Source organism: Macaca thibetana, chromosome 9 (assembly GCF_024542745.1).
Source record: "Macaca thibetana thibetana isolate TM-01 chromosome 9, ASM2454274v1, whole genome shotgun sequence".
In the NCBI taxonomy this organism is placed as follows: domain Eukaryota; kingdom Metazoa; phylum Chordata; class Mammalia; order Primates; family Cercopithecidae; genus Macaca; species Macaca thibetana.
The window spans coordinates 99,130,828-99,150,826 of record NC_065586.1 but is presented as its reverse complement, the minus strand read 5'-3'; the positions used below and the strand labels follow the sequence as shown (position 1 = coordinate 99,150,826).

At 42.2% G+C, this 19,999-nt stretch overlaps 2 protein-coding genes across 7 annotated transcripts in view; one reads left to right on the top strand and one right to left on the bottom strand.

Moving 5' to 3' along the window:
• The window catches only part of ARL3 (ADP ribosylation factor like GTPase 3), a 537,289-nt gene that overhangs the window by 178,409 nt on the left and 338,881 nt on the right, over positions 1–19,999 (top strand). The window contains exon 1 of one of the 3 annotated variants that reach the window (XM_050804213.1): positions 4,808–4,811. The exons of the other annotated variants lie outside the window; for them this stretch is intronic. The gene's annotated coding sequence lies outside the window, so the exon portion shown is untranslated. Of the gene's footprint in view, positions 1–4,807; positions 4,812–19,999 lie in introns of those variants that run through there. 3 annotated transcript variants of the gene reach the window in all.
• The window catches only part of CNNM2 (cyclin and CBS domain divalent metal cation transport mediator 2), a 165,249-nt gene that overhangs the window by 61,980 nt on the left and 83,270 nt on the right, over positions 1–19,999 (bottom strand). The window lies entirely within an intron of this gene.

Sequence of the window (19,999 nt, the reverse complement as noted above, 5' to 3'; positions counted from 1 at the left end):
CTCAAGAAATCTGCCTGTCTCGGCCTCCCAAAGTGCTGAGATTATAGGCGTGAGCCACCGCACCCGGCTGTAAATATCCTTTTAAGAAAGGAGTAAACAGGCCAGGTGCAGCGGCTCACACCTGTAATCCCAGCACTTTGGGAGGCTGAGGTGGTAGATCACAAGGTCAGGAGATCAAGACCATCCTGGCCAACATGCGGAAACCCCATCTCTACTAAAAATACATAAATTAGCCAGGCATGGTGGCTTGTGCCTGTAATCCCAGCTACTCGGGGGGGCTGAGGGAGGAGAATCACTTGAACTCGGGAGTTGGAGGTTGCAGTGAGTATAACCCCATCTCAAAAAAAAAAAAAAGGAAAAAAAAGGATCTTTACTTTGCTTCCACCACATTTTCCTGGTTCTCCTTAGTGGAGATTCCACCTCAATCCTCTTGTGTTAGTTCTTCATTCCCGACCTCTAAAAATCAGAGCACTCTTGAACCTCCACTTTTGGATCTCTTCTCTTCTGTCTACACTTCTTCATTTGAGAAATGATCTCATTTTGTCTCAAAGTTTTCATTATCTATCTGCTGGTGATCTTTTATGTCTCCCTCCAGATCATTCCTCTGAATTCTGGATTTATACATCCAATTGCCTACTTAGTATCTCCACTGGCTGTCTACCAATCATATCACACGTTCTTTCTCTAAATCTGTTCCTCCTTTAGGGAGGGGAAGGATGCATTAACATCCACCCAGTTGTTCAAGCCCAAAACCTACGCCTCATCCTTACCTCTTCTCTTTTTCTATCCAGAATCTGATTTTTTCTCACCACCCCCACCCTCTACCCTCTTGGTCCAAGTTCACTATTCTTTCTCCCCTAAATTACAACAGCTTACTAACTGATCTCTTTGTCTCACCCTTGCTCTCCACAGTAAGTCCTTTGCAGAATAGCCAAAGTAATCTTTTCTAAAGTGTAAGATTCTGTCACTTCCCTTCTAAAAACTCTCCCAAACCTCCCCACTACACCTAGAGCGGCATCTGAGGATCTTTTTTTTTTTTTTTTTTTTTTTGAGACGGAGTCTCGCTCTGTCGCCCAGGCTGGAGTGCAGTGGCGCGATCTCAGCTCACTGCAAGCTCCGCCTCCTGGGTTCACGCCATTCTCCTGCCTTAGCCTCCTGAGTAGCTGGGATTACAGGTGCCCGCTGCCATGCCTGGCTAATTTTTTTGTATTTTTTTTTAGTAGAGACGGGGTTTCACTGTGTTAGCCAGGATGGTCTCGATCTCCTGACCTCGTGATCCGCCCACCTTGGCCTCCCAAAGTGCTGGGATTACAGGCTTGAGCCACCACGCCCGGCCCTGAGGATCTTTATGGTGCCACAGCCCACAGCTCTTGGCCTGGCGACTTGCTTTTTTTTTTTGAGACAGATTCTTGCTCTGTCCCCCAGGCTGGAGCGCAATGGTGCGAACTTGGTTCACTGCAACCTCCACCTCCCAGGTTCAAGTGATTCTCCTGCCTCAGTCTCCCGAGTAGCTGGGATTACAGATGCCCGCTACCATGCCCAGCTAATCTGTATGTTTAGTAGAGACAGGGTTTCACCATGTTGGCCAGGTTGGTCTTGAATTCCTGACCTCAGGTGATCCACCTGCCTCAGCCTCCCAAAGTGCTGGGACTACAGGTATGAGCCACTGTGCTCAGCCTGGCTTGCCTTTCTCTAGGCACTTCTTGCTGTTGATCAAACACAGTCCTATCCAAGAAGAGCCTTTGCTTTTCCCATCCCCACTTCTGGACAGCTCTTCCCCAAATGTTCACGCTCATTATCCCCCACTTCATTCAGGTCTCTGCTCAAATGTCACCTCCTCACAAGGCCTTTGCTGACTACCATCTAAAACGGTTCCCCTGCCCAGTTGCTATGCCCTTTCTTTGTCATACATACCACCTGCCAGCATCTGATGTTTTGGTTCATATTTATTTGCTCAGTCTGCTCCCCACTTAGATGCTGAATCCACAAAGGCAGGGACATGATCTGATTCACTGCTGTCTCCTCCTTGCCTAGAACTCTGTCTGCCACATGTAGGCACCTAATGACATCTTCCATCATACATCTTCATGCATTCGTCTACCAGCTGTTAAGAATCCATCTTTTGCCACTCCTCTAGAAGTTATCAGACCAGAACATTAAAATGTTAAGCTATTACAAAATATTTCAGACACGACACACAACGTAAAAGAAAACAAACATCCACGTTCTTACCACCAAGCTTAAGGAATAAAACCTTTCCAAGTATTGTTGGGCCCCACAAATACCCACCCCACTGAGGGAACTTAACACCAGGCTTGAAGAGAATCTGAAAGAGAAAAGTGTTTGATTCACCCTTTTCTAACCTGCTTAAAAACAAACAAACAAACAAACAAAAGAAAACCTTATGACAAAGTACTACAAACACTCCCCCACCCCCCCAAAAAAAAGCCCTGTGTTGCAGTGAGATTGGGGCTTTTGGATGGAGGAAACAAAAGGAAGAAACAAACAACAGGGCAGGAAGCAGCAGGGGCCAGCGGAGCGTCTGAGGAGTAACGCCCAGGAAAGGAGGCTACGGGCAACAGTGAGGCAATGTGAAGAACTTGCCTCCATTCACTGTCTTCCCTATTGAATGCTTGGATTATAGAAGGATCATCAAGCAGGCACTGAATGATTACAAATGAAGCCTGGCTGCAAGACCAGGATTGAATTGGGCAATACACATCCAGTTACATCATAGAAAGTTTAGACAACACTGTAATTTAATCATACCATTTGGCATGGCAGCATATATCAAAATTGGCAAGTAAGTATTGCAAATGACACAGGCAACAAGCTTGTGGTTCGAAAATAAGTGGGGGCTAGATCTAAGGCTTGTCTGCTCCCCACTTAGATACTGAATCCACGAAGGCAGGGACATGACCTGATTCACTGCCGTCTCCTCTGTGCCCAGAACGCTGTCTGCCACATAGCAGGACTTAAATAAGTCCTTTAAAAATCTTTTCAATAGTTTGAAATATTGAAAAGATTTTTAAAGGATTAAAATTACAATGGAAACACGATGACCCATTAAAAAGAGATCTTCTAGAGCTTTGTCACTAGAGAACAGGATCAGCAATCCAATGGAACAATTTGATATGCAATGAAATCACTAATGTATCTAACAGTATCTAATACTATTCTACCACAAAAGCAACTGGCTCATGGAGAATAGCTGATTCTAGTCTTGAGGGAAAGGCCGGGGTGGGCTGGAGGGGAGGGCGGGAAATCAAGATGGGGCTAGAAGATCTTGTTTCTGTCAGAAAGTCTACAAAGGAGCCAGTTTAAAGGCTCAAATGGCAGTCTGACAGTTCAGTTAAGATTCATGAGTCTTAATGGTACTTAAAAGGGGAGAAATCTTAAAAGCTATAAGGGAGCAAGTAGAGATTAAAATCCAGCCAGGCCTGGGGTGAGCTGAACTTTGAGTTTTTGTAATTCATCTACCTAGAGGGGCACCTTTCTGAGTTTCTTTTTGTTTTTTTGTTTGTTTGTTTGTTTGTTTGAGATGGAGTCTCACTCTGTGGTCCAGGTTGCAGTGCAGTGGCAGGATCTCAGCTCACTGGAACTTCTGCCTCCCAGGTTCAAGCGATTCTCCTGCTTCAGCCTCCCGAGGAGCTGGGATTACAGACGTGCAGCGCTACGCCTGGCTAATTTTTGTATTTTCAGTAGAGATGGGGTAGGCTGGTCTTGAACTCATGATCTCAAGCGATCTGCCCTCCTTGGCCTCCCAAAGTGCTGTGATTACAGGGGTGAGCCACCGCACCTCATGAGTATATGTTCTGGTTTTTCAAATGTTTAAAATTCTTAAGAGACTATTTGACTTATTAAAGTTATGTAGTTGATTTATTTATTGGAAGAAGTTTGAAGTGCCTGGGGATATCAGATATATTAAATTTGTAAGCATGTTTTAAAATGTTTAAGGAATTCTAGTCAAGTTTAGAATTTTTTTTTTTTTTTTTTTTTTTAAGAGACAGGGTAGTGCTCTGCCACCCAGGCTGGAGCGCAGTGGCACAATCATAGATCACTGCAGCCCTGAACTGCTAGGTTCAAGTGATCCTCCCACCTCAGTCTCCCAAAGCTCTAGGATTATAGGTATAAGCCACTGTATCCAGCCTGTAAGTGGTATTTAATACAGGAATTTCATCTGTCAAATGTAAAAGCACTTGAGCATCAGTAAAAAAATAAGCAAATAGGCATTTTAAATATTAACACATAACTAAATTTTTCAGTGGATTTTAAGGTATTTAAAGTTTAAAGAAAAGTGGGCTTTTAAAAATCATAATTTTAATAAGCTAAGCTCTGACCAAAGCATAAGTAACTCAGGAACTGTCTGGCATAGCAGAATCGAGAGCTTTGCTCCACATTCTCACCTGCCTGACCTCAGGCAAGTTACTCGAATTTCCGTGCCTCAGGGTCTCCATTTGTAAAATGAAATAATACTATTAATATCTACATCAAGACCCTTGTGAGGATTGAGTTAATATATACAAAGCACCAAAAACTCTTATAGAGTAAATTGTAGGTGCTTCATCAATGTTAGCTAGATTATCACCATCGTTAGCATCACTGATATCACCTGCCAAGGCTATGCATACTTTGGGGGCAAGGACAATGTCTTATCTTTATATGCCTAACATTTAGCAGGCTGCCTGGTACCCAACAGGCATGCAATTAATATTACCTGAATTTAACTGAACAGTCTAAAATTCTAGCTATCAGGCTGTGACTTTCAAGCTGTAATGCATAAAAAGAACCAACATGATAAATGGCAGGGGCAAAGATAAAAAGGCCAATGAAAAACAAGATTTTGGCCGGGCGCGGTGGCTCAAGCCTGTAATCCCAGCACTTTGGGAGGCCAAGATGGGCGGATCACGAGGTCAGGAGATCGAGACCATGCTGGCTAACACGGTGAAACCCCGTCTCTACTAAAAAATACAAAAAATTAGCCGGGCGAGGTGGCGGGCGCCTGTAATCCCAGCTACTTGGGAGGCTGAGGCAGGAGAATGGCGTGAACCCAGGAGGCGGAGCTTGCAGTGAGCTGAGATCCGGCCACTGCACTCCAGCCTGGGCGACAGAGCGAGACTCCATCTCAAAAAAAAAAAAAAAAAAAAGAAAAACAAAAAAGAAAAACAAGATTTTATACAGTCAGAAAATACTGTTTCTTACAATTTGGAATGGTTCTTACTTACTCTAGGAGTTTCTCAGGTCCTAATTGTCCTAAGGGAATTTCTTTTTTTTTTTTTTTTTTCCTTTTTGTGGAGAACAGGGTCTCGCTATATTACCCAGGCAGGTCTCGAACTCCTGGGCTCAAGCTATCCTCCCGCCTCTGCCTCCCTGAGAGCTGGGATTACAGGCATGAGCCACCGCGCCCGGCCGTCCTAAGGGAATTTCTATTGGGATTAGATAATAGCTCATCTAAATCTTGACCCTAGATCTAGAATTACAGATTTAATACAGAATTTGAGATGTCCCTCCAATAAATTTAATCTAACACAGTTTACTCTAGAATTAATTACTTTAACTTTTTCCAGTCACCTAAACTTGTTTCTGAACTAAAGTATAATACAATCTTAACTCATTCAATATAGGCACCCTTTTTATTTTCCATTGCTCTTGCAATTTTCCAGCAGTTTACTCTCATTTGAGTTCATTACCAGTACTCCAGATGGAAACTTTCCCTAATAGGTTGTTCCATTCACAGCCATTTAGAAAGCACTGTTTGCGTCACACTGTTTTTGGCTTGGATAAACGGAGCTGTTACTTCAAACCCCAATTCTTCTTGGTGTCCTGCAGTCGGTCACACCTAAGTGCACCCAGCACCTGCCTTCTACTAACAACCTTTTAAAGCAAAATGCTTTAACCCACCAGGTAGCAGATTTCCCTTCCTTCCAGTGCATAGTAAGTCCATGCAGACTATAATTCCTTCAACAGACATCAAACGACTGCAGTAATAGTAAAAATAATTCACAATTATTGAGGGTGCTCTGCATGCCAACATGTTTGTATAACTTAATTATTCTGAGAACTCATGAAGAAGAAACTATTTATCCCATTTTATAATTACAAAACAGACTTAAAAAGGAACTAACATTCCCTGGGTTTTTAGCCTTCCTTTGAAGGTGTCTGGATTTGACAAAAACAGTTTCCTTTTGTAGAATAGGGCCCTATGAAATATTATCCTCATTTTATAAATATTAAATATCAAAGATTATACAGCTAAGAGGCACACAGAACCAGAATTCGAGTCTGTCTGATTCCAAGATCCACATTGTAGCTTATTTTGCTATGTTACCTATCCAATTTTATGAAGGTCTTTTGCAGAACACTCTTCTACTCTCAGTTAAGGAATGAAAAAACTGCCTTAAAAGGCTCACTTACTTCATATTGTACTTCTTTTTACGTTTGAAGAAAGATAGGAAAAGGAAAGAGAAGGAAGGAAAGGCTATGGTAAACTTTCTCTCCAAAGATGTGATAGCACTGGAGAATGTTCAGCATCTTTAGATCTGATAGGGTCCAAGAAAGGGTTCAGTACTTAACCATATTTCACTATAACTCTAGCCAGTGTGGTAGAGACTGTTGTTGTAGAGAAGAGTTTATCCACCAAACTATATACTGAAAATGAAAACTCATTTGTCAAGGATTAGATCACTCGTATAAGCAGTAAGAATTTTTTTTTTTTTTTTTAAGACAGTCTTGCTCTGTTGCCCAAGCTGGAGTGCAGTGGTACAATCTCAGCTCACTGCAACCTCTGCCTCCCAGGTTCAAGCAATTCTCCTGCCTCAGCCTCCCAAGTAGCTGGGATTACAGGCACCCACCACCATGCCTGGCTAATTTTTTTGTATTTTTATTAGAGTCAGGATTTCGCCATGTAGGCCAGGCTGGTCTTGAACTCCTGACCTCAGGTGATCCGCCTGCCTCGGCCTCCCAAAGTGCTGGGATTACAGGTGCGAGCCACCATGCCCAGTCTCGCAATAAGAAATTCTTAAACATTATCAATGATACCTAGGAAATTACATAAAATCTCTCCTACGTTGGTGGTGGGGGTGTTAACTAATATAATTTCATTGAAGGGCAATTTGGCCAAATCTACAAAAATTGCAAATGCAGGTATCCCTCAATTCAGCAATTCTACTTCTAGGAATTTATCCTACAGGGAAACTTACACAGGCATAAAATGATGTGTAAACAATGAAATTCTTTGTTGTACTGTTAATATCCTATATTTCTGGAAGAATATACAAGAATAACAACGGCTGCCTCTGAAGAGAGAGTGCTGATCTGATAGCAAGGGGAAGAATTTTCACTATATAATTTTCTGTGCTTTAAAAATTGTATACACTAGGCTGGGTGTGGTGGCTCATGCCTGTAATCTCAGCACTCTGGGAGGCTGAGGGGGGTGGATCACCTGTGGTCAGGACTTCAAGACCAGGCTGGCCAACATGGTGAAACCCTCTTTCTACTAAAAATACAAAAATTAGCCGGGCATGATGGTGGGTGCCTATAATCCCAGCTACTCCAGATGCTGAGGCAGGAGAATCGCTTGAACCCAAGAGGCAAAGGTTGCAGTGAGTCAGTATCACACCACTGCACTCCAGCCTGGGGGAAAGAGGGCGACTGTCTCAAAAAAGAAAATAAAAATCATGTTAAATCCCACTACCCTTTAACATTTCAGTGTTTATCTGTACAAAATTTTTCATTTCATCTCTTTTTAGAAACAAAAATGAGGCCAGGTACAGTGGCTCATGCCTATAATCCCAGCACTTTGAGAGGCCAAGGCAGGTGGATTGCTTGAGCCCACTAGTTCAAGACCAGCCTGGGCAACATGGTGAAACCCCATCTCTACAAAAAATTAGCCAGGCATGGTGGCACATGTCTGCAGTCCCAGCTATCTGGGAGGCTGAGGTGGGAGGATCGCCTGACCCCAGGAGGTCGAGGCTGTAGTGTGCCATGATTGCACCACTGCACTCCAGCCCGGGTAACAGAGTGAAACCCTGTCTCCAGGGGCGGGGGTAAATGGTCATATTAGATGTACTATTTTCCAATGTATATTTTCTTCTTGCATATGAATATTTTTCTATATTATGCTATTGAAATGTTTTAAATTGTTTTAAATCAAATATATGATTAAACATCCCCCAACTTGTTCCAACTTCTTTTAGCAGTCTTTTGTAATTATTTCTGTCTCTCTAAATGTTTCTACCATTATTTGACATTTTATGAGATTTTAATAAAATAATCTGTGTTAGTGAAGTTTAATGAGTTCATTGAAAAAAAAGTCTTCAATTTCCTCCATTTGCATGTGACAGCCACAAAGCCAGTCTGATACAGGGGTGCTGTACTGATAATATAATATCTTAGGAGGAACAGCAATAAACAAGGTAATCTTCCAAATAATCAACAGCTCTTGACTACTAGTTTTTCTTTGATATATCTCATTTAGACACTGTCTATGGACTTCAACTCACTACAGATCATTTTCAATACCTCCCATCTCTGGTTCTCCATTCTCCTCCAACTTTTTTTTTTTTCCTTTTTTTGGAGACAGTGTCTTGCTCTGCTGCCCAGGCTAGAATGCAGTGATGTGATCATGGCTCACTGCAGCCTCCCACCTCCTGGGCTCAAGTGATCCTCCTGCCTCACCCTTCCAAGGAGCTGAGACTATAGGAAAAAAACCATCATGCCCAGCTAATTTTTAAACATTTTGTAGACAAGTGTCTCACTGTGTTGCCCACGCTGGTCTCAAATTCCCAGGCTCAAGTGATATTCCCACCTTGGCTTCCCAAAGTGCTATGATTAAAGGCATGAGCCATCATACCCAGCCTAAAATCTAGTTATTGAGCAAATTTTTTCTGGTTCAATCCCAATTTTTTAGTTAACTCAAATGTCATAATCCAACATGAAATTTCTCTTACAGAGAATAATTCGTATAAGTTAGTTGTGTTTTTTGTTTTGTTTTGTTTTTTTGAGACGCAGTTTCAATCTTGTTGCCCAGGCTGGAATGTAATGGCGTGATCTTGGCCCACCACAACCTCCACCACCTCCTGGTTCAAGCGATTCTCCTGCCTCAGCCTCCCGAGTAGCTGGGATTACAGGCATGCACCACCACTTTTGCATTTTTAGTAGAGACAGGGTTTCTCCATGTTGGTCAGGCTGGTCTCGAACTCCTGACCTCAGGTGATCCACCTGCCTCGGCCTCCCAAAGTGCTGGGATTACAGGTGTGAGCCATCGTGTCCGGCCATTAGCTGTATTTTTAAGAACTCTCAAAGTGTCCCACAGCTGAGTATATCAGGTTGCCTAAACTTACAGGCATTTAGCTCATATTATAAACTATACTACAATTATAAGTGGGAACTAAAAAAATCTGGTTTTACAAATGCTTGGGAATGTGCATTTCAGAGTCCATATTTGTAGAAGTACAGTAAGAGTATTTGTTTTTTGGTTTGTTTTTTTTTTTTTTTGAGACAGGGTCTCGCTCTGTTACCCAGGCTGGAGTGCAGTGGCTTGATCTCAGCTCACGGCAACCTCTGCCTCCCCAGTTCAAGTGATTCTCCTGCTTCAGTCTCCCTAGTAGCTAGGCCTACAGGTGTGTGCCACCACACCCGGCTAATTTTTGTATTTTTGGTAGAGACAGGGTTTTGCCATGTTGGCCAGGATGGTCTCGAATTCCTGACCTCAAGTGATCCACCCGCCTTGGCCTCCCAAGGTGCTGGGATTACAAGTGTGAGGCACCGCCCCAGCCAAAAGTTAAGCATTTGAAACTCATTTAATTTCTGATGGAGTATTTCTAATCCAAAGCTAGTCTATACACAGTGGTGACAGCAAGGGTGGCTGCGAGTATACAACACATGCCATCACACAAGCCCCATGTTTGGAAGGACCTGCACTTGGTATAAAGCTCTGCTGATGTTTGGAAATTCTTAATTTTTGAGGAAAGTATTTCACATTTTCATCTTGCCCTGGGTCCTACAAATTCCACAGTTGATCCTGAGTGACAGTGAGGTACAGCCACCATCCCCCAACAATAATTTGAAGGTAAGATAAATAAGGTTTTTCTCTAGAATCAAACATGGAAACTGGTTTAAAAAAAAATCCTCTAGCAGTCTAACACAAGAAATCGTAAATAGGTGACTGAAGAGATCCAGAACACATAAACTCTACTCAATGGGATTTAGGAGCGATTTCAGAGACATAGAGCAAAAATATGATTATTTTAGTGAAGAGAAATTTTTGCGGGAAGTCAGGGATCCCAAACAGAGGGACCAGCTGGAGCTGTGGCACAGGAATATAAATTGTGAAGATTTCATTTTAATATGGACATATATCAGTTCCCAAAATTAATACTTTTATAATTTCTTACACCTGTCTTATTTTAAACTCTTAATCCTGTTATCTTCGTAAGCTGAGGATGTATGTCACCTCAGGACCACTGTGATAATTGTATCTAACTGTACAAACTGATTGTAAAACATGTGAGTTTGAACCATATGAAATCAGTGCACCTTGAAAAAGAACAGAATAACAGCGATTTTCAGGGAACAAGGGAAGACAACCGTAAGGTCTCGGGGTCAGGCAGAATAGAGCCATATTTTTCTTCTTGCAGAGAGCCTAAACAGATGTGCAAGCAGGGAAGATATCACTGAATTCTTTTCCTAGCAAGGAATATTAATAATTAAGACCCTGGGAAAGGAATGCATTCCTGGGGGGAGGTCTATAAATGACCGCTCTGGGAGTGTCTGTCTTATGCGGTTGCAATAAGGACTGAAATACACCCTGGTCTCCTGCAGTACCCTCAGGCTTACTAGGGTGGGGAAGAAACCCAACCCTGGTAAATTTTAGGTCAGACTGGTTCTCTGCTCTCAAACCCTGTTTTCTGTTAAGATGTTTATCAAGATGATACGTGTACCGCTGAACATAGACCCTTATCAGGAGTCTGATTTTGCCCTGGTCCTGTTTCCTCAAAAGCATGTGATCTTTATTCTCCTTTTTCCCCTTTGAAGCATGTGATCTTTGTGACCTACTCCCTGTTCGTAAACCCCCTCTCTCCTTTTGAAGTCCTTAATAAAAATCTGTAGGTTTTGCGGCTCAGGTGGGCATCACGGTCCTACCAATATGTGATGTCACTCACGGGGGACCAGCTGTAAAATTCCTCTCTTTGTACTCTTTATTTCTCAGATCAGCCGACACTTAGGGAGGGAAAACAGAAAGAATCTATGTTGAAATATTGGGGGTGGGTTCCTCTGGTAGAAATTTATTGGGTTATAGAACTTAAGGCCTCAAAAATTAAAATCATAAATGGGCCAGGGCGGAGGCTCACACCTGTAATACCAGTGCTTCAGCAGCTGAGGCAGAAGGACCGCTTGAGGACAGGAATTTCAGATCAGCTTGGGCAACATAGCGAGACCCCATCACTATAAAAAATAAATAAAATTATCTGGGTTTGGTGGTACGCACCTGTAGTCCCAGCTATTTGAGAGGCTGTGGTGGGAGGACCACTTGAGCTAAAGGGGTCAAGGCTGTAGTAAGCTGAGATCACACCATTGCATTCCAGCCTGGGTGACAGAGTGAGACCCTCAGTAAAAGAAGAACCAGCATTTGACAAAATTCAGTATCTGGCCATGATTTTAAAACCAAAAAACCAAAACCATCTTTTAGCAAATTTAGGAATATAAGGCCTTTTTCAATCTGATGAAGGGGAGCTATACAAAATCTAAAGCAGGCCAGGAGTGGTGGCTCACGCCTGTAATCCCAGCACTTTGGGAGGCTGAGGTGGGTGGATCACTTGAGGTCAGGATTCGAGACCAGCCTGGCCAACATGGTGAAACCCAGTCTCTACCAATAATACAAAAATTAGCTGGGCACGGCAGTGGGCACCTACAATCCCAGCTACTCAGGAGGCTAAAGCAGGAGAACTGCTTGAACCCACGAGGCGGAAGTTGCAGTGAGCCTAGTATCCTGACATTGTGCTCCAGCCTGGGTGACAGAGCTAGACTCCATCTCCCCAAAAAGAAAAAAAAAAAAAACTAAAGCAAACATCATACTTAATGGAGAAATACTGAAAGCTTTCCCCCTGCAATGGGAAATAAGACAAGGATATCACTATCCCTCCTATTCACAGCTGCAGATCCCAAACAGTACATTCCAGGAAGAGAAAGAAATAACCTTGAAAAGGAAATATATTAAACTGTAATGATTTGCATATGACATGATCACATTCACAAAGAAAATCCAAGATAATCTCTATATAACCTATATAACCATGAGCTTGAGCCCAGGAGTTCAAGACCGGCCTGGGCAACATGGTGAAACCTTGTCTCTACAAAACATACAAAAATTAGCTGGGCATGGTGGTACGTGTCTGTGGTCCCAGCTACTTGGGAGGCTGAGGCAAGAGGACTGCTTGAGACTAGGAGATCAAGGCTGCAGTGAGCTATGATCATGCCACTGCACTCCAGCCTGGGTGAACCAATGAGACCCTGTCTCAAAAAACGTAACATAAACAATGAAAAATGTTAAGTGAATTTACCAATATTGTTCGATTAAAGGTTAACATACAAAAATTTAAAAAAAAATTTTTTTTTTTGAGAGATGGAGTTTTGCTCTTGTTGCCCTGGCTGGAGTACAATGGTGCGATCTCAGCTCACTGCAATCTCCACCTCCCAGGTTCAAGCAATTCTCCTGCCTCAGCTTCCTATGTAGCTGTGATTACAGGTGTGTGCCAACATGCCCGGCTATATTTTTATATTTTTAGCAGAGACGGGGTTTCACCATGTTGGCCAGGCTGGTCTGGAACTCCTGACCTCAGGTGATCCACCCGCCTCGGCCTCCCAAAGTGCTGGGATTACGGGTGTGAGACACTGCACCTGGCCAACTGTATTTCTATATACCAGCAGCCAACAATTATTAAATAGAAATTTTAGAATGAAGTCATTGACAACAGTATCAACAAATCAAATACTTAAGAATGAACTAGCAAAATAAAATCTCTATACAGAAAACTAGAAGTATTACTAAAAGAAATTAGGCCAGGTACAGTGGCTCATGCCTGTAATCCTATCACTTTGAGAGCCACGGTGGGTGGATCACTTGAGGTCAGGAGTTCGAGACCAGCCTGGCCAACAGGGCAAAACCCCATCTCTACTAAAAATACAAAAAAATTACCTGGGTGTGGTGGCACATGCCCATAATCCCAACTACTGGGGAGGCCGAGGAAGGAGAATCACTTGAACTCGGGGAGCGGGGCGGCGGTGGGGAGGAAAGAAATTAAAGACCATTCGATAATGGAGGGCTATATGCCATGTTCAGGAATTTGGATGTTGAAATACTAGTTCTTTCTCAAGTTGATCTACAGATTCAATACAATCCAAATCAAAAATCCAGCAGGTTGTATGTGGAAACTGATACCAATTATAAAATTTATGTGAAAACACAAAGGTCCAAGAAAAGCCGAGACAATCTTGAAGAAGATACATAAAGTTTGAGAGAAACAGACTCACACACACCTCAACAAAGGAATCTCTTGCACTGCTGCTGGAGATGTAAACTGAAACAGTAACTTTGGAAAACTGTTTGGCATTCTTTACTAAAACCAAACACAAGCATATCCTATGGCCTTCCTATACTCAAAGTGTGGTCGACAGCCAGTTCAACCGGCTCCTGACAAATGCAGACTCTCAGGCTCTACCCTCAAACTACTGAAACAGAATCTACATTTTAACAAGATTCCCAGGAAACTGATGTGCACAGTACAGTTTGAGAAGCACTGCCCTATGATCCAGCAATTCCACTTCCTGGTACGCACTTACCAGAAATGCACACAGATGTCCACCAAAAGACATGTTCGAGAATATTCATAGCAACACCATTCATAATAGCTAAAAACAGAAAACTACCTAAATGCTCAATAATAGAAATAATAAAGTGTGGTATAATCACACAATGGGCTGAGCACAGTGGCTCATGCCTGTAATCCCAGCACTTTGGGAGGTCAAGGCAGGTGTATCACCTGAGGTCAGGAGTTCAAGACCAGCATGGCCAACATGGTGAAACCCCATCTCTACTAAAAATACAAAAAAATTAGCTAGGCGTGGTGGCAGGTGCCTGTAATTCTAGCTACTTGGGAGGCTGAGGCAGGAGAATTGCTTGAACCTGGGGCAGAGGTTGCAGTGAGCCAAGATTGCGCCACTGTACTCCAGCCTGGAGACAGAGCAAGACTATCTCAAAAAAAAAAAAAAAAAAAAAAAAAAAAAATTCATGCAATGGAGTACTACTCAGCAATGAGAATGCACAGTCTACAATACAACTCACAAATATAATGCTGTGTAAAAGAAACTGTATCAAAAGAATACACCTTGTATGTTTTCATTTATATAAGTATGTTTTCATTTACATAAAGTACAAAAACAGGAAAAATTGATGTTAATGTCAGGACAGTGGTTACTCTGGGGGATACAGTAACTAGGAGAGAAGAGTTTTTTTGTTTTGTTTTTTCTTAAAGATAGAGTCTCGCTCTGGTGCCCAGCCTGGAGGGCAGTGGCGCAATCTTGGCTCAATGCAACCGCTGCCTCCTGGGTTTAAGTGATTTCAACTAATTTTTGTATTTTTAGTAGAGACAGGGTTTCACCATGTTAGCCAGGCTGGTCTCAAACTTCTGACCTCAAGTGATCTGCCTGCCTCAACCTCCCAAAGTGCTAGGATTACAGGCATAAGCCACCACACCCGGTTTATTTTGTGACATGCGTAATTTTACATGGATGGGAAAACCCATCAAGCTGTATACTAGTAACTTTTTGCGTACTTTTCTGTATACACGTTATAAAGTTCACTTAAAAAGTACTAGAAAGAGGGCTGGGTGTGGTGGCTTATGCCTGTAATCCCAGCACTTCGGGAGGCCAAGGCGGGTGGATTATCTGAGGTCAGGAGTTGGCGATCAGCTTGGCCAACATGGTGAAACCCTGTCTCTACTAAAACCACAAAAATTATCCAGGTGTGGTGGCTCATGCCTGTAGTCCCAGCTACTCAGGAGGCTGAGGCCATGAGAACCGCCTGAACCCAGGAGGCGGAGGTTGCAGTGAGCTGAGACTACGCCACTGCACTCCAGCCTGGGCAACAGAGCGAGACTCCTATTAAAAAAAAAAAAAAAGATTCATACATGTTATAGCATGTATGCATACTTCATTCCTTTTTATGGCTGAATAATAATCCATAGCATGGATACACTACATTTATTTATCCACTCACCAAATGATGAACATTTGGGTTGTTTCCACTTTTTGAGTATTATAAATAATGCCACTATGAACAACTGTATACAAGTTTTTATGTGAATATGTTTTTCTTTCTCTTGAGCACATACCTAGTAGTAGAATTGCGGGGTCATATGGTAAATCTATGTTTAGCATTTGGAGTAACTGCCAAACTATTTCAGAGTGGTTAGACCATTCCACATTACCCCCACCAATGTATAAGGATTCCAATCAGCCGGGCGTGGTGGCTCACGCCTGTAATCTCTGCATTTTGGGAGGCTGAGGCGAGTGGATCACCTGAGGTTGGCAGTTCGAGACCAGCCTGACCAACATGGAGAAACCCCCCTCTCTATGAAAAATACAAAATTAGTCGGGTGTGTGGTGGTGCATGCCTGTAATCCCACCTACTCGGGAGACTGAGGCAGGAGAATCACTTGAACCCGGGAGGTGGAGGTTGCAGTGAGCTGAGATTGCGCCACTGCACTCCAGCCTGGGCGACAAGATCAAAACTCTGTCTCAAAAAAAAAGAAAAAAAAAAAAAATGATTCCAATCTTGCCAGTCACATCCTCGCCAGCCCAGGTTTGTTATCTTTTTCTACTATAGCCATCCTAGTGAATATAAAGTAGTGTCTTGTAGTTTTGATTTGTATTTCCCATCTTTTCATGTGCTTATTGGTCATTTGTACATCCTTGTTGGAGAAATGTCTATTAAGATCCTTTGCCCATTTTTAAATTGGATTGTCTTCTTACTATTAAGTTGTATCCTAAAGAACTCTTACAGCCCCTTATCAGATATAATTCACAAAAATATTCTCACATTCTGTGGGTTCTTTTTACTTCCTTGATGGTACCCTTTGGGAGCAGAATTTTTAGTTGTGATGTCCACTTCATGTATTTTTTTCTGTGGTTGCTTTTGCTTTTGGTGTCATATCTAAGAAAGCTTTACCTAATCCAAAGTCATGAAGGTTTATTCCTGTTTTATTCTAGGTGTTTTATAGTTTTATTATTTATTTATTTATTTTGGAGACAGTCTCACTCTGATCACCCAGGCTGGGGCGCAGTGGCATGACCTTGGCGCACTGCAACCTCTGCCTCCCAATTCAAGTGATTCTCCTGACTCAGCGTACCAAGTAGCTGGGATTACAGGTGTGCACCTGGCTAATTTTTGTATTTTTAGTATACAGGGGGTTTTCACCATGTTGGCCAGGCTGGTCTTGAACTCCTGACCTCAAATGATCCACCCACCTCAGCCTCCCAAAGTGCTGGGATTACAGGTATGAGCCAGTGCGCCTGGCCTGTTTTATAGTTTTAGTTCTTACATTTAGGTCTTTGATATATTTTTAGTTCATTTTTGTGTAGGATATAAGGAAGGGGTCTACTTCCATTCTTTCGCATGTGGATATCCAATTGTCTCAGCACACTGTTTTGTTGAGAAGACTATGAGAATGAACAGTCTACAAATAGATACCGCTTTTCTTTCCCCCCATTGACTTGTCCAATGGCATCCTTGTGGGGGCTGGGATGGGGCAGACATCAATTGACCATAAACATTAGGGCTTATTTCTAGTCTGAATTCTATTTCATTGATCTATGTTTATCCTTTGGCTACTAACACAGAGTCTTCATTACTGTAGCTGCATAGTAAGATTTTTTCCCCCATTTTTTGTATTGCAGTAAAACACACATATGATTTACCATTTTAACCATTTTTTAACTGTACAGTTCAGTGGCACTGAGTACATTCATATTGTTGTACAACCATCACCACCACCCATCTCCACACATCTCTTAATCCTGCGAAACTAAAACGCATTAAACAATTTCCCATATTCCCCTCTCCACATCCCCTGACAACCACCCTAATACTTTCTATCTCTATAATTTTGACAAATCTAAGTTCTTCATATAAGTGGAATCATATAGTAATTGTCTTTTTGTGACTGGCTTATTTCACTTAGTATACTATCCTCAAGGTCCATCCATGTTGTAGCATATGTCAGAATTTCCCTCCTTCCTAAGACAGAATATACTCCATTGTTGGTAAATACCACATTTTGCTTATCCATTCATCCACTGATGGACAGTTGGTTGGCTTCCATGATTTAGCTACTGTGAATAATGCTACTATAAACATGGTGTACAGGCCAGGCACAGTGGCTCACGCCTGCAATCCCAGCACTCTGGGAAGCCAAGGAGGGCAGATCACTTGAGGTCAGGAGTTCAAGACCAGCCTGGCCAACATGGCGAAACCCCCATCTCTACTAAAAATACAAAAATTAGCTGGGCATGGTAGCGCATGCCTGTAATCCCAGCACTTTGGGAGGCCAAGTTAGCAGATAATTTGAGGTCAGGAGTTCAAGAACAGCCTAGCCAATATGGTGAAACCCTGACTCTACTAAAAATGAGCCAGGCATGGTGGCACACACCTGTAATCCCAGCTACTTGGGATGCTGAGGCACAAGAATTGCTTGAACCCAGGAGTCAGAGGCTGTAGTGAGCCGAGATTGCGCTACTGCACTCCATCCTCAGTGACACGGTGAGATCCCGTCTCAAAAAAAATGAAAAAAAAAGAAAAAAGAAAAAAACAAAGGGGTGTACAAATATCTCTTCAAGACACTGCTCTATTTTTGGCATATACTCAGAATTGAAATTGCTGGATCATACGGTAATTCTATTTTTAACTTTTTGAGGAGACGCCATACAGTTTTCTACAGCAGCTATTCCATTTTATTTATTTATTTACTTATTTTTGAGATGGAATTTCGTTCGTCGCCCACGCTGGAGTGCAACAGCGTGATCTCGGCTCACTGCAACCTCCACTCCCCAGGTTCAAGCGATTCTCCTGCTTCAGCCTCCTGAGTAGCTGGTATTATAGGTGCCTGCCACCACGGCCAGCTAGTTTTTGTATTTTTAGTAGAGATGGAGTTTCACAATGTTGCCCAGGCTGGTTTGGAACTCCTGACCTCAGGTGATCCATCCGCCTCGACCTCCCAAAGTGATGGGATTACAGGCATGAGCCAGCGTGCCCAGCTATTCCATTTTAAATTACCACTAACAGTGCACCAATACTTGCTATGTTCTGTTTTTTTGATAGTAGTCATCAGAATGGGTCTGAGGTAACATCTTATAAAAGTTTTAATTTGCATTTCCCTAAGTGATTAGTGATAAGAATTTTTGCATGTGCTTATTGGCCAATAGTAAATTTTGAAAGTTTTTTCAAGACTGTTTTAGCTATTCTCTGTCCCTTGCATTTCCACATGAATTTTGGGATCAATATGCCAACTTCTGGGGGTGGGGAGGGGGAAAGGGCAGCCTGGATTTTGATAACAATTGTATTAAATATGTAGATCTGATAAGTATTGTCATTTTAAAAATAGTCCTCTAATTTATGAGTCCACAAACACAGCTTTCCATTTGAGTCTTTAATTTCTTTTAATGTTTTATAGTTTGTAGAACACAAGTTTTGAAATTTTTAATTAAATTATTCCTAAGTATTTTACTGTAAATAAAACTGTTTTCGTAATTTCATTGTCAGATCCAAGTGTGTAGAAATATAAGCGATTTTTGGCCGGGTGCGGTGGCTCATGCCTGTAATTCCAACACTTTGGGAGGCCGAGGCAGTCAGATCATGAGGTCAGGAGATCAAGACCATCCTGGCTAACACGGTGAAACCCCATCTCTACTAAAAATACAAAAAAAAAAAAAAAAAAATTAGCCAGGCATGGTAGCGGGCACCTGTAGTCCCAGATACTCGGGAGGCTGAGGCAGGAGAATGGCGTGAACCCAGGAGGCGGAGCTTGCAGTGAGCCCACATCGCGCCACGGCACTCCAGCCTGGGCGACAGAGAGAGACTCCGTCTCAAAAAAAAAAAGAAAAAAAAAAAAAAAAAAAATATATATATATATATATATACACACACATATATGTGATTTTTTTGCCCATAATCCCAGCCACTCGGGAGGTTGAGGCATGAGAGTCACTTGAACCCAGGAAGCAGAGGCTGTAGTGAGCTGAGATTGTGCTACTGCACTCTAGCCTGGGCAACAGAATGAGACCCTGTCTCAAAAAACAAACAAACAAAAGGAAATAAGTGATTTTTTAACATTACTCTTGTACCCTGCAACCCTGCTGAACTCATTCATTAATTCTAACAGGTTTTTTTGTTTGTCTTTTAGTAGAGACAGGGTTTCACCATGTTGGCCAGGGTGGTCTCAAACTCCTGGTCTCAAGGGATCCGCCTGCCTTTGCCTCCCAAAGAGCTGGGATTACAGGCGTAAGCCACCACACTGGCCTAAACCTAGTACTTTTGTAGTTGATTCCTCAGCATTTTCTATATAGAAGCTCATGTCATCTGTGAATAAAGTTTTATGTCTGTCTTTCCAATCCTGGTGTTTACCTTATCCCTTCCAAAGGCTATATATCATTCATTCATTATAATCACACTGATAATTTTAAAGACTTTGCCCAGAGACAAGCCTGTGTTTTTCTAGTTCCTTAGATTTGTTTACTTTAAGTTAGCATATATACATGTGAAGGATCTGTAACAAAATAGTCAGAAAATAATACAATCTAGAATACATTTGAGCTGCATTCGATAGTTAAAGAATGGAAAGTACTTATCTTTAACAGTATCGAATAGCCTGTCAATTATGCATATTGATGTGCTTAGCCAGGCCATTCTAATTTCCTTTGTAACCTACTAAACAAAGCCTAGAGGGGC